Source organism: Antechinus flavipes, chromosome 3 (genome assembly GCF_016432865.1).
Source record: "Antechinus flavipes isolate AdamAnt ecotype Samford, QLD, Australia chromosome 3, AdamAnt_v2, whole genome shotgun sequence".
In the NCBI taxonomy this organism is placed as follows: domain Eukaryota; kingdom Metazoa; phylum Chordata; class Mammalia; order Dasyuromorphia; family Dasyuridae; genus Antechinus; species Antechinus flavipes.
The window spans coordinates 427,528,345-427,551,311 of record NC_067400.1 but is presented as its reverse complement, the minus strand read 5'-3'; the positions used below and the strand labels follow the sequence as shown (position 1 = coordinate 427,551,311).

General features: G+C 33.3%; 1 protein-coding gene across 1 annotated transcript in view; it reads right to left on the bottom strand.

Annotated features, from left to right (window-relative positions):
• Positions 1-16,383, bottom strand: part of LOC127554598 (sodium channel protein type 3 subunit alpha) — a 135,358-nt gene extending 118,975 nt beyond the window's left edge. The window contains exon 1 of the mRNA XM_051986248.1: positions 16,188-16,383. The gene's annotated coding sequence lies outside the window, so the exon portion shown is untranslated. The remainder of the gene's footprint in view (positions 1-16,187) is intronic.
• Positions 16,384-22,967: the final 6,584 nt, after the last annotated feature.

Genomic DNA, 22,967 nt, shown 5'->3' with positions numbered 1-22,967 from the left:
GTACCTTATAAGCATCCTTGTTTCAAGTTCAGAGTTCTGGCCTATAATATGTCCTGCTTTTTTTGTTTTAGAACATAGAGTGGTCACTCTCCCTGACTTCCCAAGGAGGTGAGAACTCAAAAAAGGAAGTGATCCCTGTCATCTCAGGAAGGAAGATGAAAACACCAAAGTAAATGGGGAACTAAATCAGATAAGTGGGTTTCTGAAGGGTCTCACTTGAAACAGGTATACATAATAAATCCATCAACATGGGAGGTATTACACATAATTACACACATTTTTTAAGCACATAGTAACACAGGCTAGTAGTGATGTGACAAATAACATGAATCAACATGAGGAATTATACATGTCCATAAGTCCTAGAAATAGTCCAAAACCAATATATTGTCCATTACTTCATGTGTGTAGGGAATCTAATGATTCCTGCAAGTTTTGAAATCCTGCAATAGTCTCATCAACAATTTTTCATCATCTCAGGAAATCCAGTGATTCCTGCAGATTCTGAAGTCCTGCATCAGTCTTAACAATTTTTTTTTTATCTCAGGGAATTGGCCCATAACAAGATTCCATTGAAGAGAAATTCTTCCAACAATTTCCTAATAATTGAGATCTAATAATCATTATCAAACAAAAAGAGGGACAATATGCTCACTAAAAGCATTTGTCATTATTGTGGAGAATGTACTATGTAGGGGTCAAATGCAAGAGATTCCATTTTAGACAGTGAAGTCCCCCAAGTGCTCCTGTCTGTGGGAGATATTATATCACATATTAATTATATCAAATCCCACAAAACAATAGGACACTTTCACAACCATCCAAAAGAAACTGGCCTGGTCATTCATACAGGAAAAATCAAAAGAATATAGAATTCCCAGATTATGATAAGCATTTCAAAGGGCAAATACATTGAATTGGTCTGTTAATACATATATCTTCTTGTCACTAAAGAGGGAAAATTATCTAGGTCCCAGTGGAAAAGGAAGAAGAGAGTAGTCTGGGTTACATCTGACAAATTGCACAATGCTTTTAATAATACCAAGCTGCTCCCTGACTCAATAACCCTTGCTTTTAACCCTAGCATTCTCCCAAGAATATTTTATGGATGTTATTTATGCAACATCACAGTCTCTGAAGAAGCAATGTTTTAAGTGGCTCAAAGCGAAATGAAGAGGTACAGGGTGAGAGCTATAATGAATAGTTTCTATATATTACACATAATTTTTTGAGTTTAGAACATATATATTGGGAAAGGGGGACAGACTGATTGAATAGTAAATCTGAGAAAAAACAAATTGGGAGTCAGAATGTTTCATTGATGTCTATGAAATGTTACAAGACTTGAATGAAAACTTCCAGTGTATTGGATAAATACTTTGCAGAATGACATTGTCAAAGATCAAAAAGGATAAGAAGGCATTGATAGATCATTTGTACCAACACTTGAGGAAATTACAACCACTTGAGGGAATTACCAATTACCAATGAAGGGAATGGCAATATAGTTGGAATGGTGGGGAGAGAGAGAGACACATACAGAGACACAGATAAAGGCAGAGACAGGGAGAAAGAGAAAGTAGATAGTATGCTGGATAGAATGGAATCACAAAGATCTAAATTCAAATTCATCTTCAGATATTAAGTATCTATGTAACCCTAAGCAACTCATTTAAATACTTTCTCACTTTTAAAATGTGGATAATAATAGTATCTATTGTTGGTGTGAGGATCAAATAAGATATTTTTTAAGTGCTTTCCAAATCTTAAAGTAGCATGTAAATGTTTAGCTATTATATTGTTGTTATGTAAGTGCACCTATCTTATCTATACAACTAGAAAGTAAGCTCCCTAAAATTACAGTGTTAACCTTATTTATCTTTATATACCTCCAACTATTTACCAAGTACCTGGCACATAGTAAATACTTAATAAATATGAACTGAGCAGAATCAACTAAAGGTGATTTAAAAATGAGAGATTCCTTTGTGATTGAAGTTCAAGAAGGAAAGCAATAAAGGACATCGGGATACCATAGTTTTTGGGAAAGAATAAAATCAGAGTTATAGTTATGATACCCTTGTGGGTAAATATGAATAATGCTTTTTCTTCAGACTAGAGAAGAATAGAAGGGAATGGGTTGTAGGAGCCAAAACAAGTTAAATTCAAGAGTATGGTTTAAGTAAGATAATTCATCACAATGGATGGCTTCTATTTCCTTAAAGTAAAAAAGGAAAATTATCTTGGTGGTGAGGTTGATGCTTAGAAGAATTGGCTGGGAGGAAGAACTGGTAATAATGGAAGGAAATGGAATTGGGGCTCTCAAGCTTGGACATAACATGTGGTGTTATAGAGGATAGATATCCCATGGAATCAAAAATAAATGAAAATAAAGATATCCAAGCAGCATTAAGCACCCAGGTAAAATCTGACAACATGACCTTGTAGTAGACAAGGGAAAGAAGCAGATATATGAGATTGTGTTTGATCCTTTCTGTGACCCTTAATACATCAGTGATTATTGTTCACACAGGTTTGTCTGAAAAGGTTGATGTGAGATCAAAAATTCTCTCTACAATGCATACACATTTTGAGGCATAAACATCTTGGATATATCACACCAACACAGACAAGAGATGATAAGTAAAGGCAATAGGGTGATAGCCCTGTGTGAACAGTTTATACCTGTGATTTCATTGATGTAAAAAGGTCATCAGGAAGGAATTTCTCCCTGCAAATATAAGTTCACAAGTTTTCTGGAACTTGTAGACTTAAAGTTACTTTAGGGCACTGAGAGTTTAAGTGACTAGCCAAGTCACACAGCAAATATATCTCAAAACTGAAACTTGTACCTGGGTCTTCCTAACTATAAAGCTAGCTCTCTATTTACTATACTAAGCTGTAAGTCATATTTATATAGTCATATTATAGCATATTTGCAAGCCAATAATTTATATGTCTATACATTAGACATATTTTATAAAATTGTAACATATGTACATTGATATTGATTAATGATGTAACATATATATGTATATATGTGAGCCCTAATATTCTTTTTATTGGTGATATAGCACAAAAATACTACTGTCTAATTCAAAAAAAAAAGACAGCTATATTTCAATCTGGTATTTGCTAATTAAGGGTCTGGGTATAATTACTTTAAGGGTCTGGGTATAATTACTTAAAGTATTTCTATCAGAAATTATGTTTATTAGCTATCCTCTTGTTTTGCCTTTGAAATATTGGGTTCTTAAGGAAAGAAACTATTGATCTAAAATAGTACCTAATATGTATTCTATATATATATGTGTATGTGTCTAGGGAAGAGCATTGCTACAGAGCTAACAGAGCTCTGTTAGCTACTTAATATGTACACTTAGCTGATTTTTTTAGACAACATTCACCTAAAAATGAAAACTAATATACTGTTTCTTGAGGGAAGCAGGATTGTGTTTCATAAATACATATATATGTACATACAACATATATACATGTATGAGAGTTTTTGACTTATAGTCAATGGGAAAACATATATCCTCTTCAGTGACCAGCTTTGGGGAACTATTTCACTATAGTATCAGCATTGTTAGCTGAATTTAAGAGTCCTCTTAAGCATTTCTCACAAAAATCACTTAAATATTGATTCCTAAGTTAGTTCCTTCAGATAGACTTGGCCTGTTTACTAACTGTAATCAAATGATAGGTTCCAGTTTTATAAATATAGTGTTAAATGTTTATTATTCTTTCAATTTGAGATTTTAAAAGAATTTTGTTATTTATCATAATAAAATTACCTTGAATATCTCAAAGCTAATATAATTTACATAGATGAATTCTGGTGTCAATTTCATTTTCTTAAGGAAGCAAAGGTTTGGCTTTTATTTATTAAAAAAAGACTTTAAGGTCATTTTTTGAACTGTCTCCAAGCACTGATATGACCCTACCAGTTCTAAGTAGACCACATCACTAAGACATAGGCTGATCTGTGTGGATCTAGAGATCCTCTTTAAGTGAATGTTGCACATTGCCACAAACTTTCCAAACTAAAGGATTCTTATCCCCTGAACATATCCCCTAGTGATGTTCTTCTAGAAATCTTAGAAGGAATTAGATCTGTCTGAGGTTATCTGTCACTGTTCAGACAAAGGATGAAGCAGAAACCATTCCTCCATTCCTATTTGGATACCTTTTATTATGTACAAGAGTCCCAGGTTAAACCATTGTCCCAAGTGTATAAAGTATTGTATGTATATATAAATATAACAGCCAGCCAGATTAGAACAAGAGGAAATGCCCTATATTATAGTAAAAGGTTTAAAAGAGACATAAATAAGAACTCTCTGACAGCAAAGGTAATTAAATAATTATACTACCAAGGTAAACTGTGGTTTGTTCCCTGAGAATCTTTAATTAAAGATAGTGAACCATCTGCCTTGAATAGTTAAGTTGTAGTTATTCCTTCTAGCTCTAAATTCATAATGAAATAAATTGCAATATCAGCAATTTTCAAATTTGAGACAATCTCTACCAACAACAATAAAATATTTTTGATGATGTACTTAAATAAAAACTTTGTCTGAATTTCAGTCCACTTCCTCAAACAAAAGACAAAAACCACCAAAAAATAGAATATATGTTTAAGATAATATGGGAAAATATTTCTCTCAGGACTAAGTCAAGGACCTAAGTGGGGTCTGTGTTTTTCCAGCAACAGCTAAGAACATCATTAACCCCAAAATAGAGCAAGGAGCTGTTTCACTGTCCTGATTTAGGTGTTAGTGATGCCATCAAACTGCAGCAGGGAAAACACTGAAGCTTAAGCTCTCAGCAGGTAAAGGAAGAAATGCCTTTCAGCTTCCTTTTATTCTGGAACTAAAGAAAGAGTGAGCAGACTACCACAGGTAAATGAAAAATGTAAGTAATTTAGACTTTTTCTCTAGACAAGAATTTCAAACCCACTCCTCCTTCTTCCCCCCCACCTCTGAACCTCTGAAATGATCATTTTGGTTATGGTGATTGATAATCACTTCCTCTGTTCTATATTTCTGAGTAAAGCCAGCAGAAAACTAGTCACAAAAAAGGCAGTTGTAGAGAGAAAAAACTAAAAAAAAATGTTGTAGATTCAGAATTCAGAAAATTTCTCTCTCTCTCTCTCCTTCTCTCTCTCTCTCTCTCTCTCTCTCTCTCTCTCTCTCTCTCTCTCCTTCTCTCTCCTCTCTCTCTCTCTCTCCTCTCTCTCTCTCTCTCTCTCTCTCTCTCTCTTCTTCTTCTTCTTCTTCTTCTTCTTCTTCTTCTTCTTCTTCTTCTTCTTCTTTTTCTTCTTCTTCTTCTTCTTCTTCTCTCTCTTTCTCTCTCTCTTCTTCTTCTTCTTCTTCTCTCTCTTTCTCTCTCTCTCTCTCTTCTTCTTCTTCTCTTCTTCTTCTTCTTCTTCTTCTTCTCTCTCTCTCTCTCACACAAACACACACACACACACACACACAAATCTTCCCCCACCATCATCTCTCAACCTCTTACCTGATCATTTTAGTTAGGATGATTGATAGTTGCTTCCTTTATTCTATATTTCTGACCAAGTAAAGCAAGAGAAAACTGGTTCCCAAAAGGCAGTAGTACAGAGGAGAAAGTTAAAAAAAAAAAAGCGATAGATTCAGAATCCAGAAAATCTGTCACACACACACACACACACACACACACACACACACACACACACACATTTTAGCTCTTGACTACATTAAGGCTTGAAGAATGTCAATTTGTTTTTCTGCACAGAAATTCTGATAAGAACTAGGAAAGTAAGTTGAAGTGACTTGACTTTACATGAAGATTGCATATAGCTAGCTTTCATGAAGGATAAAAGTACATTGAAAAATCATGTATTGCTCTTAAGATCACACTAGATATTGGTAAAATGATCTGTATCATTATGGAATACTAGATGGGGATTTTCCAGGATTTGGTTGGCTGAATCCTTAGCTCAAAATAACAGAGGAAAAAGTGTGATTAAGATAAGGATGGTAGGATCTGTCACCGTCCCTTTAATCATTCTATGTTAATTTTGACTGATCTACATTTTAAATAACTAGCTTTCTTTTTCTTTTTTCTTTCATTTTTTCCTGTCATTTCAGGTCCTTGTTAGTTGCACTTCCAAACATCTCACTGGGAAAGCATTATTCTAAATTTAGCAAACTCTATAGATCACTTAAACAATTGATGTCCACTTGCTTAAAAAATCAAAATTATTCTGCCAAAGTAGATCTTCAGGACAACAATAAAAAGATATGATAAAAATAAATAATTCATTTTTCCATCATATATGATGGAGAGGTCAATCAAGAGGTGTTTTTACTTATACAATATCTCATCTAGCTTGGGAGACCTCAGATCTTGTAGCATGGATATCCAACAAACATCTGGTCTTAACATTGTATTAAGTTGCTCTCCTCCTATTCCTTGGTGGTACCATCCAATGGCATAGTCTGTGAGTCTCAGCAGGATAGCCTTTAAAACTGTACTGAATAGTTAACTTCCTTGGTCCTAAGATTTTTCATATATAAAATAAAAAATTTGGACTGGATGACTTCTCATGACCTCTAATCTTTTCATCTCTGGGTCTTTAATACTACTATAAAGACAAAGCAGAGTGAACTTTCATTAAACATTAGATATAGGAGATAGGAGATAAATTAACTAGGCTACTCAAGTCTTTTCCCACTAGAGTCCCACTTTGATGCCTGAGGATGCAGTGGAAGTAATCTTAAATTCTCAAAGGTTTTTGCTAATAGAGCACAAGTTCTGTTATGGTCCTTTAGATCCTTGTCACTTATGGATGATCTTCAGGACATTCAGAAGTGCTGATTGCCAGAAAGTTGGCCAACAAGAATGAATTTTTTCTAGCCATAACTATTTAAGAAAAACATCTCCTTATGCATAAAGAAGTTGTGGAGGTATTGTGATTAGATTTTAAAAGGGATTTAAGAGACCACCTATTCTTACCATCTTGATTTAAAATTAAGAAAATTGAGGACAATAGAAGGCAAGTAATGTGCTCAAGATTACAGAGATTGTGCCATAGCACAACATAGCAGATACAGGTCCTCTAATTCCAAATAATATACCATGCTTCTGTGAAATAATAGATGCTTGAAATATGAAAGTTAAAACATTTTTTAAAATACCCAGAGACATAAGACTTTCACAAATAAATTTATTATAGAAAGCAAATAGACCATCATGAACAATCTAATACTGAGACTACTTATATATTTGGATTTTTCCATATGATGGTGATCCTAATGATCAAGAGTAATGCTAGCTGTACTAAAGGAAATATCCAAAAGAAAGATCCTCTTCCAATATTAGGATGCATTGAGATTTCATAATATAATCTGCAAAGGAAAACATGCAGCTGTATTTTATTGAGGATCAGCACTGTTCAGTGCACCACCAACCTGCCTCTTTCTTAGCATTAAACTTTCAGCATTAGCATTAAACAATCAAGAAAATCTTAGTTCAAATGTTGCCCCAGACTTGCTGGGTGACCCTTCTCAAGCCACTTACCCTCTGTTTCCTCCAAAATAAAATAGGGATAATAATAATAATATCTACCTATCCCAGGGTAGTTGTGAGGATCAAATTAGATAATATTTGTAAAAGTACTTAGCACAATGCCTGGCACATTGTAGACTTAATAAATGCTTGTTCCCTTACATCTTTCTTAATATAATGAGAGTGCTTCCTAGCTTTGCCTAGAAATACATGATTCACCTTGCAATGAAATGACTCTTAAGAAATGTAATGAATTATTAATTCTTCTTAGCTATTGTATTAAGTCATTTGTTCTTCAGAAATGCCACGAACAAGGAAAATTTAAAATGAATCTTAGCTTTTAAAAAAGTCTTTGATTTACAAAAGTATATTAAATCTCTAACTTCCTAGAGCTGCTACAATATAGTTTAAAAAAAACAAAACTGAATCTATTAATTTGATTTCTAAAGCTTAAATAAATATTTTATTCCCTACTCCTTGAGTTGTAGGGCTAACCAGATCATAGTTTACCTGTGACATTCAGACAAACCTCTCACATGATCATTTGAAACTTCAGATCCCAAGAGATCAATTTATAAGAGTAGGCAAGTATAGGAGCCTCTGGTGTATCTTACAAATTAAAGTCAATGATTGTTGCTAAGAATGGAAAATTATGATGTCTTTTTTTGTTAGATATGAATTGAGATCAAGGATCAAGTCTGTAATACTAAAAATGAAAGAAATGAATAGTCTGAAAAAAATTGCTTGGGTATGGATTATTAAAAGAAAAGTATAATGAAGAACTATGTCAGTCAATGAAGAGAGAAAACAACACTGTTGCTATTGTATTTTCTTCATTATATTTGTGTGTTACTTTAATACATTTTCATGACTTTAGTAAAGTTTATTCCTTATCTTCTTGAAAAATTTTCTGTGTTCTTATGTGTGGATGTTGATATTTTATTTTATTTTTTTCTCCTTTGGTCTCTCCTTTTTTCTTTAGTTGTAGCTAGAAATTTTTACATCTGGGCCAAGTACCTCACATAGAACTCTTTGTTCAAGCAATCCTTTTTGGAAAAAAAAATATACACAACTATAAAGTGTCAGGGACCCTGGAAAGAATGAAGCCAGAGTCTGCTTCATGAGCCAAGGAAAATTAGGTCAAACTAAGAGAAGAGTTCAACTGACCTGCAACATTCCTGTTTTAATTAATTATTCTTACTATCTTGATATGAAGGTATCTTATAGGCTGCTAAAATATCTGCAAGTACAATAATCAACCCTTAAATTATTATTTCTATTTTAGAAATTTTAGTTCTAAACTGGATGATTGGAAGGCATGATAGTGACCTCCACAGAAATAAGGAAGTTTAGAAGAAAGGGTCAGATTACAGAAAACACAATGAGGTCACTTGGAGATGTGATGAGTTTAAAACAACTAAGGGTCTCTCATGCTGAAATATCTAAGGCAATTTCTGATGAGAAAATAGATATTGTCATTGAGTGTAGAAAAATTCCCAAATATATACAAAATAAATGAAAGGAAACTTTAAAAGGCAACAATGATTTTTAAACCACATAGATACACCCATGACAATATTGCATGCTAAGAGGAAAATATTTTCCTAGATTTTAAAAATTAAGGGCAGCTTTCATAAAGCCAGGAAATGTGATGTAAGATACTAACAAGTGAATAAAGTTTTGATTTATGAAAGAGAAATCAGCAACACTCAAAAAGAGAGGAAAAAAGTGAAATCATAAAACTTTCATAGAATCCATAGATATGAAGGGATCATTTGACCCAATATGTTCATCTTAAATGAGACAATGGCCAAAGAGAAACAATGCAGATATCAAAAGAAAATACAGATGAATGTGAAATAATACATATGATACACAAACATTCATAAGTGAAACATAAAAAATTCTTTAATATCTTGAAATATGCTGTTATGAATCTCTAAATAGAAGAAAAATATTAATGGGTAGAAACCAAAATGATATGGAATTTGGAGTATTAAGCCATGGAGTTGAACACTATCTTTCCTACTTAATCGCCTGTATGATCTTAGGTAAGTCATTGTATCTTCTATAAAAATAAGGACATTGGATTAGATTATCTCTAAAGCTCCTCTAACCAAGCAGGTTTCACCCTTTGAGTATTAGCCTAAAAAGACCAAAATTCACAAAATGAATCAGAACAGAACGGGTCAGGGCATATCTCCTTTAAGACCAGAAGTGTCATAAGTTGTTAGGATTCTTACAAGGTGCTACGTCACTGGAATTGATAGGCACTCAGGGAGATTCCCAAGTCAGGATTCAGTCAGGAGATTCACAAATCCAGGAGATTCACAAGTTCAGTGGAGGAGATTCACAAGTCACAGCTCCCACAATCCCACTCTTGGAAGAGGAGTCAACCTTTGAGTTCACACCTTTAAGAGATCATATATAAGGAACTCTCACAAGCCAACTAGACACTTTTGGGACATTGAGAAGCCAGGTTTCAGTTGGACAGAATGAAGGATTCAGAGAGAACTGGAGGCTGAAGCTGGCAGAGACAAAAGGACTAGCAACAGGAGCTCTTGGAACCAAGGAGAGAGATAGGTCTGTAATAAAACTAACTGGGCTATTTTGAAAGAGACAATAAAGGATTTGAACTTTTAACAGCTGGCTGCATTTGAGGTGATTATTACCCAGAACTAAAACGAAGGCTGCCTCCAGAAGCCCCGCAAGAAGTCTGCTCCCAAAGCACATTATATTTTAAAGAACAGAACATCACACTAGGTCATATTCATCTGGTCAGTTTCGGACTCACCATGAAGCAATAGCTCATAAAATGTGATATTACTTTAATGAGAAATAAGTATTGAAAATTAAGGGATGGGTTTAGTGAACAGAAGCCTAAAGAGGAAAAAGACAAAATGTATGTCACTGGATATCCTAAAAAGAATAAAGAATATGAATACTGAAAGATTAAAATTCTTAACATTTGACAGAAATCCTTCACAGATCAATTTGTCTGCAATTTATAGAGTTGCCTAGGAACTGAAAACTTAAGTGGCTAGCCTATAATCACATAGATAGTATATATTAGAGAATGGGTCTTAACTCAAATATTTATGATGCCAAAACTAAGCTTCTGTTAATGACATTAGGCTGCCTAAATATTAAGAAATGAGCATTTCTACTGTAGATATATTTTATTTTGTCTCATATTTTGAGAGTATAAGTTTGTAACTATGGTACATTATATCATGGTACCTATGAAAGAGGCAAGAAAAAAAACAATTTTGTTTCCTAGAGAAGAAAGATTTTTTTGTTTACTATTAACTGTTCATCTTTTTGTATCAATATGTTCTGAAACTGGCAGATGGATCAGTTATTTAAACTTCAACACATTACTACTTCAAGGATCTGTGATTTCATGAATATGAGTATTTCCATCACTGAAACATATCACAACTCTTCTACAATTTGATAAACAGTTTTCGTGTGCTTCTGGAGTCCAAAATTCACCAATCCATGTCTAATATATTGATGATAAACCTCTTTGTAATTATTTCTATTGGGTCTTTAAATTATAGAAATAGATGCTCCATTTTCTTAAATGGCCCATATCTTAAATCATTACATACTGGCAAAATCAGTAAGAGTTTGTTTTTCACTGGCATAATCTTCATGTACCCAGAGTTATATACTTGTTTTGGTTTGTTTGTTTTGTTTTTGAGACGAGGCCTCCCTATGTCATGCAGGCTGGAAAAACAGCAGCCACATACATGTCAGATCCAAATACTGATTGGCATGGAAGATTTAATCTGCTTCATTTTTCAAGCCTGGGCTAGTTTACTCCTCCTTAAGCAACCCAATGGCCCTCCATTCCTAAGGCTCACCATACTGATTCCAAAAATATAGATATCCAATTAGCTTTGGCCCCACTGCAGCTAAGACCTCCTGAACTGAAGTAATAAGCTAGCTTCATCTTCCTTGGCTGTAAGGATTACAACTGTATTCTACCATATCTGGCTCTCCATCCCATTTTGAGGCATTTGAATAGGATTTTTAATTAGGTAATACTTCAGTATGTGAGAGAGAACAGCAAAATGATGGGTTTATCAGAGAATGAGAAACAATAGAAAGCAAAAGTTCTTAACCCTCTTTTGTGTCATAGACAGTTTTAGTAGTCTGTTGAAACCTATGAATCCCTTTTCACAATTTTTTTTAAATGCACAAAATAAAATGCACAGGTCTATAAAGGAAATCAATTATTTTGAAATGCAGTTATCAAAATATTTTTCAAAATAGTTTATTAACTCCAATGTAAGAACCTGAGGTGTAAAAGAGCATTAAGATGTAGATATGGATCTCTAATCAAGGGAAAAAGAGTGAAAAACTTTTTGGCATATCTTTTCCTAAGTTTCAAAATATGAAAAACTTTCTTTAAAGACCTGAGAGCTAAGTCTCTGTGCTGTAAATATACATGGACTTTCAAGTTGGTTGTGATAAAAGGTAAAAATCTAAGAGAAGCGCCTAAAACAAAATAGCACATTGGCTTAACAAGAGCATTATGGGTGGGCCTGTGCATCTGAGAGGAGGGTGTGCTTAATACAACTAGTTGAAATCAACTATTAACCTATTCCAAATATTAAGTGGAATGAAATGTTCTATTTTTCTATAAGATAAGAGCAAAATGGATTTATGAATTGAGGATAGGGACACTTTTCCATTTTTCCTTTGTATTTTTAAATGGGAAGCCCAGTACCACCAACCCAGTAAATATTCAATAAATACTTGTTAAATGGAACTGCTTCAATTCATGGTTGATCAGTAGAGGGAAAGCATTAGAACCGTGATCACTATAGTGGAAACATAAAATGTTGCTTGAAATTAATATGTATTTATATACATGACTGTGTATATCCATAAGAAAATTTCCCCCTGTATATATTTAACTTTGAAAAGATTGATTTCAGTTAAATTAAATCCTAAAATCCATGATTACAGGCCTAGAAGTCTTCTAAAAGTTAGGGAATACACTAATCATTCCATAGAAATTACTATCTTATTTGTTAAGCCCTCCAAGGTAATATAGGTTTCTCCTCAAATTTTCCAGTCTTCCAATTCCCCAGTTACCTAAGATTTGTCAAGAATTCATGAAAATAAAGCAAGTAGTTGATTGACAACTAGTCTAAGGATTGCTGAAAAGAAAAGTGTTAGAAAGCCAGACTTACCCAAAGGTCATTAAATTTTAATTCTCAAAGCAGTTAAATGCCAGCAGCTGATAAGATAGCCATCCCATTAGTAACTGAACTCTGACCCTCAAGAAGAAAATGGTATAAGATCAGAGATTAGAGCTGAAAAAGACCTTGAAATCATCTAGTCTCTGATTTTCCAGATAAAGACAAGAGGGCCCAGAAATTAAATAATTTGCCATAAGTTGTAAATGGAGGAGCCCAGAATCAAATTTAGGTCCTTTGGGTCTAAGTCTGGCCTTTCCCCCTCCCAAATATACCATACTGCCTCAGAAATGCTATTTCAATTTGCAAACAATTTCCTTCCCTGTTCTTTTTCTTTTTGGTTATTAGCTCTCCTTCTGATGATCCTGAATATGGAGGATTTAAAAGGAAAGAAATTATCTAGTTTTAAAATTGGCTTTTCAGTTTTGTGAATCATAAGGAATAGCTGGGTATCTAAGTCTGATCCCAGTGAAAAATATGATTATTGTGTATATTTTAAAGATTTTCAAGTATATCTTTTTGATGGAAAAAAGGAGCAACCTAGAGGTGCTCCACCCAGCTAGTTGATTCACATTGTTTGTGAGGATAGAATAGCAAGTTCCTAGTCAATATCTCAGATTCAAGGGACCCTGTATCCTTATTTATGTTCAGGAAATCACCAGAGTTTCTGTCTTTATCCATAGAGTCTCATAAATAATAGTAGAATCTGGCTTAGAAGTACAGGTTATGATGTCAAATGCAAACTCTGCTGCTTGCTAACCATGGCATCTTGGGCAAGTCATTTTGTTCTTCTGAACTTCAAGTCCCTTATATGTGAAATGAGAATAGTTATATCTGTACTATTTAAGCAGTTAGTTGGTACAGTAGAGGTACTATTGGGCCTGAAATCAGAAGATGAGTTCAAATCTGGCCACAGATACTATTAGCTGTGTGATCCTGAACAAGTCCCTGAAACTTTATTTTCCACAGTTCCTCAGCTATAAAATGGGGACATAATAGTAGTACTTACTTCCCGGGGTAGTTGTGTAAACACCAAATGAGGTAATAATTGTAAAGTCCTTAGCATGATGTCTGGCACATAAGAAACTTATTCCTTATTCCCTACTCCATTGGGTTTTTGTGAACACCAAATGAGACAACGTTATGTGATCACATTTCTTAATTATAACACAATGTAAATGTAAGTCATTTTTCGTACTTCAGCAAGGGTTCTATCTCAATTTGGGAGACAATTTTAGTGTTTGTGGGTTGGGAAATACCCACTCTTTTACTTGGAGGCTGTACCTGAAGGCCCTGAGATGAATATAGCAATGAATAATAGATAAAAAGAACCTTGGACTCGGAATCAAAACCTCAAGTTTCAAGTTGTTTCAAGAATTAAATAATGTATAGAAACTTCTTGATGACCTAAAGGTTATTATATTAATGTAAACAACTAGAATGTGGGTGTGCCTTTTTTCCTCCCAACAAAATTCTTCTGTGAAAAAACCAAATTTCATAGGATCATAGGTTTTTGGAGGGGAAAAGAACCTTAAGAATCATCTAGAGCAACTCTCACATTTTAAAGATTTGAAAACTGAGTTAAATAGACATTTACTGCCTGCCTCAAGTCATATAGAAAGTCATGGAATTCTCACTAGACCCCTGGCCTGTAGGCTCCTAGGTCAGTACTCTTTCCACAAAGCTGCAAATTAGGAAGTGAGTCATCATTTCACAAAAAGATTAACTGTAGAACTCTTTTAAATAGAACATCCCAATCATTCATTTAAAGTGTAATTTGATTGGTATCTATATGATTTACAGACAACTTTTCAAGAATTGTAAAGTACACCAGTGGCACCTGCAGACCAAATACTAGCTGTTAACAACAAATATACCAGCTTGGGGAAAATTGTTGATGTTTAATGTCCAAACACAGGCATCCATTCATGAATGTAAACTAACTCGGCCAACATAAGAACTAGTATTTGCAAAGGACAGAGTTACTCATAGTCAATCACCTGTAGAGAAATAGGCTTTTCACATAGTATATATAGGCCAATTAATACTACATTCTCAAAATATACATGAAACCCTCTTTCAAAAAATCAGTTTTCTTCACATACTAAAGTAAAGATTATTTAAGATGTCTAGCTTTCATCTAAGACAGTCATTTTCGGAAAACTAGTTTTTTTTTAATATATGGCTATTTAAAGACTATACTCAAAAACACTAACTTTTAGATATCAATTTTTTTTTCCAATAACACTAAAAAAGAAAAAAAAAAAACCTTGCAATTAGGCAGACCCCAGAAGTCCTTTCTTTTACAACATTCTTTCTGCCAAACTCTACTGAAAGCCTATGCCAAAAATCACTTAAAGTGATACCCTAATTAAGGCAAATGTGTTTAAATGTTTCTATTCAAAATTTTACCCACACTTTCTTGTTTATATCCTTGTCCTCACAAGCTACATTACACCACCTGTTGTACAAACAATGGACAGTTTCGTAATTCTTAAACCTCTTCTTTCATTTTTATTAAGGTCCTTTAAAAATAATCTTTATATAAGATAACTATTGTTTCTAGCAACATATTAAACAATTTCAGATTTCTAATATTGATGTATGTTAAAGAAACTATCAATACCTATAGAGAAATGACATTGTTTTCTGGCTCAAGTAATGGCCTTTGGTGATCATTATAATTAATATTGATGAATATTATTTAATAATCTAGCATAAAAAATATGAAGAAAAATACAATTAACTAGCTATATTTCAGCAAATAGATATTAAAAATGTTTTTGAGCAGCACCAAAATAGTATTTTGATTTTAGACTATATAATAATCATCATATTCTCAAAAAATCAGACCTCTCTTTGATCAATAAATTGTCTCATATCTTTTATAACCATATTATTTAATAGAAAATTGAAGGTGTGTTTTTAAGTAGACAAATATATCAGTATAATCTTGCTAGTCTGAGCAGTCTGTATAAGCATGGCCTATATTAGGCTGTAAAAGAGAAGCTAAGCCACGACAATGATACTTCCAGTCTCATTAGAAAAAAAAAAATTGTCATTTTTAGGTTGCAGTTTAAATTTTTTTAATTTAATAATAAATTTAATATAAACATGAGCTTCATCAGGAAACCTCAAAATTTCCAGAGAAATAGTCATTGAATGACATAGAACCTCCAGCCCCTAAGTGCCTGAAAAAACAGACCACTAATACCACCTAGTCTCTATGATAATTCACAATTTATAGGCAGAAGCTAGTTTTCCTTTAGAAGATATAAAACAATAGAGCATTTCACTGAATACAACGACTCTACATTTAAATCAACATGAACTCGACAAAAACAAGCACGGAGGTGATTTTTAAATAATAAAATGACCATTCTGTTAGAGCCTATGATGCATATGATTAAATGTTATTCAGCTTACCTGATAAAAAGAGAATTACAAATCTCAGCACAAAGCCCCGCATCCAAAAAGATTAGAGGATGATACGCCTTCAAAGGCAGCTGTTGAGATGTTTAGCCACAGAGGTTTACAAATTAATTACAATTTTCTGCATTCTCTGTGGACAAGAAAACAAAGAGACCTTTCCAGAATCCTCTCTGCTTCTGCCTCCGCTTCCTGTTCTGAGTCTCACTCTATGGTACCCAACATATATCAGAAAACGGCTTCGGGGAAAAAAAAAAAAAAAAGGAAGAAAGAAAGAATAGAAAGAGGCGAGTAGCTACCTAACAAGTAGCTCCATCTACTGGTCACAATCAGAATAAAAGGAACTGGGAACCATCTCTGTTCATTTTTTTTATCCCAACCTGAGCAGTGAGTTTACACTCAGTTCATCCTCATCAATAGTAATGCATTGTGTAATGCAAAAATGCTAGACTTAGAGACAGAAGACTTGGATTTAATCAGTGGTGTCAGACTAGGACAGAAATGATCTCTGTGGGTCACATCCTGACTATGAAAACAAGTGAACATTATTTACTTTGTATTTTATTTATATTGTATTTTAATTTCCTTTATTAAACATTTTCCAATTACAATTTAATCCTGAACACAGTCTATATATTTGACCATTGTGATGACTCTTAAGATCCTTTCAACAGTTCTATCTCTAATATAAGCAATATAATGTCACTGAGTTATAGAGGAAAGAATTTCCCAAGATACACTAATTCTGGTGTAATTTGTTACTCATCACAAATACTATTCTAGATTTCAAAAACAATTTCATCCAAAAATTATCATTCAAATTCATGTGATACTTTGATATTTATAAATTGATATAGGATTCTGACTATGTCAGGGAGGTAGATAGGTAGTACAAGTATTTTACAATTTAATGAGAGCTACACAGCTAATAAGAAAAGAAATGACATAGAATGCTAATTCTTATGTCAAGTCTAAGACCAAGGTTCTTCTTGCTATACTATACTACTACTTCCTAAATACCAATAATAAAATAAATAATTTCATTTTAAAATCTGAGTTTTCAAGTATCCTTATGCAATCAGATTTTTTAAAAATTCATACTTGTTACTTATTAATTTTGTTTTCAGAACTTACTTCAAAAAATCTAATTAATTTGAATTATATGAGAATATGAGAAAAACACTCTGAATTTGCAGAGTTGAAACCACAAAAAATTTAAAAGCAAGTTTGTTCAAGGCAATTAAGAAACACAATACATAGAATACTAGAGTTGAAGTCAGGGAGACCCAAATTATTAAATATAAGGTATTAAATATAATTCTGGAAGCTCTTTGAAGTTATTGAGAGTTACTCAAGAGGAAAATCTCATGCATCTGATACATGCACATTTTGAACATAGTTTTTCACTCATAATCTCTTGAAACCTTTTGCAAGTGCCATGTCTAAAAGAAGTAGAATTTGAATATGGAAAAATCATCTACAATAAAATTACATCTCATTAACTTACATTGCACATATGTGAAACTTGTGATCATTTGACCTGAGCCTGATTTGAAGTGCATCTTTGCTTAACAAATCTCTTCTAAGTTGCAGGGGATATATTAAAATACTTAAGAAAATAAACAAGTTATGATTACTTTAACTATATGAAATGTATTGTAGTACATTGTTAGTAATTGATGGAATATAATACTATTTAGTTTTAGTTTGATTGTTTTCCTATCTAATAATAATTTTTAATCATTGTATCTTTGTTTTATGACCCCTAATCCTACCTGAGCTTCCCCTCTTAGAATCTTTTCACCTTTCTGTACTTTACTAGACTTTTATCCGTATGTTGATTATACTTTCCTTTCCTTTTTATTTCACATTCTTCTGACATAATCTCTCACTGTTTTCTCTTCCATTCTAATAGTCTCTGTTAAAGGAGTAGTTCATGCTACAAATGCACCCTTGTCTCCTCTATCCTTAAAAAAGCTTCATTTGATCTCCTAACCCCACTAGCAATCATTGTACATTGTCACTTCCCTTCTAAACTAAACTCCTTGAAAAAAAAATCATTTCTACTTAGTGCCATTAATTCCTCTATTCTTACTCTGTTCTAAACTTTATTCAAGGGGAAGCTATGCAGTGCAGTGGATAGTACACCAGTCCTGAAGTCGGGAGGACCTGAGTTCAAAATCTGTCTCAGGTGATTAACACTTCCTAATTGTGTGACTCTGGGCATGTCATTTAACCCTATAACCTCTATTCAAATCAGCTCTACTACATCCTTTTTTGTCCTTTAAACATATCAACTCAATTTATCTCATTATACTCCCTCAAAATGGCCATCCTTTCTAACTTGAGTTTTTGTTAATGGAACCATTATCCTTCTAGCCTCCTACATTTGTTGTGTTGTTGTCTCTCTCTGTCTCTTTATCTCTGTTTCAATTTCTGTCTCTGTCTCTGTCTTTGTCTATCTCTCTTACACACACACACACACACACACACATACATATTCATTATCAAATCTTGTTTCTATTTCCACAATCTATCTGGTATATATTCTCTTCTCTCTATTTGTGTAGCCACTAATGTAATTTCGACCCTCATCATCTTTTGCATAGATAGATAAATATATAGATATAAAGGATTTACTAAACTTTATATATGTCATTAATTTGAATCTCATAATAATGCTGGAAAGTACATGGTACTACTATACCCATTTTATAGATGAGGAGACTTAGACTGAGGGAACTTAATTTTTTGGGATCGTATAGTTAAGTAAGTCTTTGAGGCAAGATTTGAATTTGGGTCTCCCTGACTTACTCTAGTATTCTATATATTGTGCTTCTTAGTTGATTTGAATAAACTTGCTTTTAAATTTCTTGTGTCTTCAACTCAGCAATTCAGAATGTCTTTCTCATGTTCTCATTTAATTCAAATTAATTTTTTTCTCAAAAGGGAGAAAATTTGGATAGAAAAGCTAAAATGATGTTTGTTAGGAAAAAAAGCTAGACATGTAAATGATAGATTTTCTTTTGTCTACAAACTTCTTCAACATCTAGACCCTATTTTTTTCTCCTCTCACAACTCTTATGTTCACTATATCCTCAGATCCCAATTATTTATACTAATTTTATTCACTAATAAGTATCAGTATATCTAGATTCTACTTTTTACTATGTCAATCATTCCGAAGAGCTTCTGATTGTATCTTATAGTCAAGAGACACAACAGGTGACCACTGAAGAAACAATTATTTAAATAAAAAGAATTATACTTATACTCTAGCTTATATTTCTTATACCTAATGGTCTTGTCTTTAAGTTTATGAATCTGGAAAACAAATAACTAATAGTATGTTCATTAATAAGCATAGTTAAGGATTTTCAAAAGTCTCTAAGGGGCATTTTGCCTTTTCTGTATTGCAGAGGGAAAATGGATCTCAAGGTCCTCTGAGATGCAAGAACAAATAGCACAATTTATATCCATAAACATTCAAAAGGAAGGCTTTGCTAGACAGAAGATTTCTCTACAGTAGGTATTTTTTGCTTATTCTTTATTTAACCAGGCTCTTAGAGATCACATTCTAAAAGTACCTTTGTTATACTTACCAGAATATGATAATTTGAGTTATTTTCATAGATTTCTTCCATCTTTATATTTTATAATGCTTACATGTCTATAGATAAATTTACCCATGAACTTTATAGACTTCATTGGCAAATCCTTCTGTTTCATATCATCTATTAATCCTATGTGACACTTCTATTTAAAGCCACTGGTGTAGTCTTGGTCCCGTTCATTAATGTCCAGATTTTTACAATCTTTTCTCCAGTTTTTCTACTTCTAAAATATCCATATTCAAATGAATTCTCAATCCCAGGTTCTGAGCTGGCATTCTTATTAATAGCTCACATTTATATAGCATTTAGAGTTTACAGAGTGTTTTCCTCACAATGACCCTGTGATCTTCATCACTTAAGAAATGAAGAAATTAATATTCATAATAGTTAAATCCCTCACCTGAGATCACAGCATTAATAATTGGCAGACTGAGGACTGGAATCCAGATATTCTGAGGGTTTTATTTTATATCCTATTTCCTCTAGGGCTTTTGATAATGCTCTTATTATGGCTTACACATCTTTAAAAAAAACCTACATCTACATCACAAGTAACCAATGTGTAGACCATGGGCCACATATGGCATGCCTGAAATTTCTTAATGTGCTATTGGAGTTTGTTAGACTAGAATTAGCAGTCCTGGCTTCAGAATGTGGTCCTAGCCCACTTACATGTCATAAGGCAAGTGACTTTACTTCTCCATGTCTTGATTTATTTTATCTATTAAAATGGAAAAAAATATTCAATAATACTTGTCTTAAATATGGAAATATATTTAAAAGAACTGTACACATTTTACCTATATCATACTATTTGCTGTTTTGGGAAGGGGGTAAAAGAGGAAGGGAGAAAAATTGGGAACACAAAGTCTTACAAAAATGAATGTTGAAAACCGTCTTTACATGTATTTAGAAAAATAAAATCCTATTAAAAATTTTAAAAAATAATAATACTTGTTCTAACCAACCTCATGGAGATGTTGTGAGGAAAATGCGAAGAGGGTTATAGATATAAGTGATCATTATTTAGCACTTTTGTAAAGTAGCGCATGTGTCAAAAGAGATTAATAAGCTCTACCACCTGCTTTCTATTCTTATATTAATACCAGATAATATTGTTTTTTTTAATTTTTATTTAATAATTACTTTATATTGACAGAATCCATGCCAGGGTAATTTTTTTTTTACAACATTATCCCTTGCACTCGTTTCTGTTCCGATTTTTTTCACCTCCCTCTCTCCACCCCCTCCCCTAGATGGCAAGCAGTCCTTTATATGTTGGATATGTTGCAGTATATCCTAGATACAATATATGTTTGCAGAACTGAACAGTTCTCTTGTTGCACAGGGAGAATTGGATTCAGAAGGTATAAATAACCCGGGAAGAAAAACAAAAATGCAGATAGTTCACATTCGTTTCCCAGTGTTCTTTCTTTGGGTGTAGCTGCTTTTGTCCGTCATTTATCAATTGAAACTCAGTTAGGTCTCTTTGTCAAAGAAATCCACTTCCATCAAAATATGTCCTCATACAATATCGTTGTCAAAGTGTATAATGATCTCCTGGTTCTGCTCATTTCACTTAGCATCAGTTCATGTAAGTCTCGCCAGTCCTCTCTGTATTCATCCTGCTGGTCATTTCTTACAGAACAATAATATTCCATAACATTCATATACCACAATTTACCCATTGTTGCTACTATTATATAAATTAATTTTACCAAGAATCAATCTAGCAGGCTTGGATCAATTATCAATTGTAATTAAAGTTCAATGTAATTGATCATACAATTATATTTGTGTGATGTAGAAACATTTGTTTCTGATCACATGATTTACTAATGAAAAATTTGGGCAGTGATAACTTAGTGCAATAGATTTCTATCTCATCATAATCTGATTTACAGTCACTCTACCCACTAGCCTGAACATATTCTCAACTTCTCCACATTGCATTTGTTCAATATACCCCTTAACTGTTTAATTTGTAGGTATAAAGCTTTTTTTTTTCCAAGCCATATCTTAGACCTAATTTAGCAATGCCTCTCCCCCACCAATAGCCTGACTCTCCAAACTCCTATCTCCTACAGAAACCTCCAATTAATTTGAAAAGTGACAGGGATTTCCCCCACTCTTTCACTCCTACACTTAAATCTTTATTTATCATTCCTACTGAAAGAAAAAGATCACCTTTTTGCACTTGTAAATTTTGATTTTGGTCCAGATTCATGATTTCATTAGCATCAGAATTTCCCAATGGGAAACTCCATTGATGGTGATTACAAGCTTATTTGTAATTTTAGAATTAAAGAATTATCTAGTACACTGAGAGGTTAAATTATTTGACTACGTTCACACAATTATTATATATCAGAAATGGAATGTGAATCTAGATTTTCAAAAGTCAGGACATTATTGACTTAATGTCATGCTTTTTGTATGGTTCACTTGCCTTATTTTAAGAATCCATAATTTTACCAACATGGACTCTCTTTCCAAAAATGGCAGGTATCTCTAGTTTAGAAGAAAGCACTGAATGGCAGTGGACAAACTAAACAAACCAAACCAATACACGAAACACCTCAAACTGGTGGCCAAATCTCTAATGGTTCACTATAAATTTAGCTAAACTGGTCTTAAGACAAAAGACATGAGAGTCTGTCATAGGGTCCATACTGCTTCTCCCCTACCTTTTCAAAATTATTTCATATTATTCACTTTCATGTAATTTCCATTTCACTCAAACTGTCTGCTCTCTATTACTGCCCCAGATTTCTATCTCTGGCCTTCCATGCATTTGTACAAGTTGCACTCTGAAAGACATTCTCCCTTTTTGTGCCCCATGGAATCCTAATCTTTTTTTTTAAATACAACTCCATATCACCTACATACGGCCTTTCCAGACATTTACAATTACTGGCATTCTTTCCTCTATAAAATTGCTCTCCCTGGAGTCGGGAGGATCTGAGTATGACCCTGAACAAATGACTTAACCCTCATCTATAAAATAAGCTAGAGAAGAAAATGGCAAACTTTCCCAATATATTTGCCAAAAAAAAACCCTACCAAACTGTTATGGGCCAGAACTTAAAACAAGGTGCTAAGTCAGTGCAATTGATAGAGACAATGGTTATTTAGTATTGTGCTTAACAGTTCTCTAGTTCAG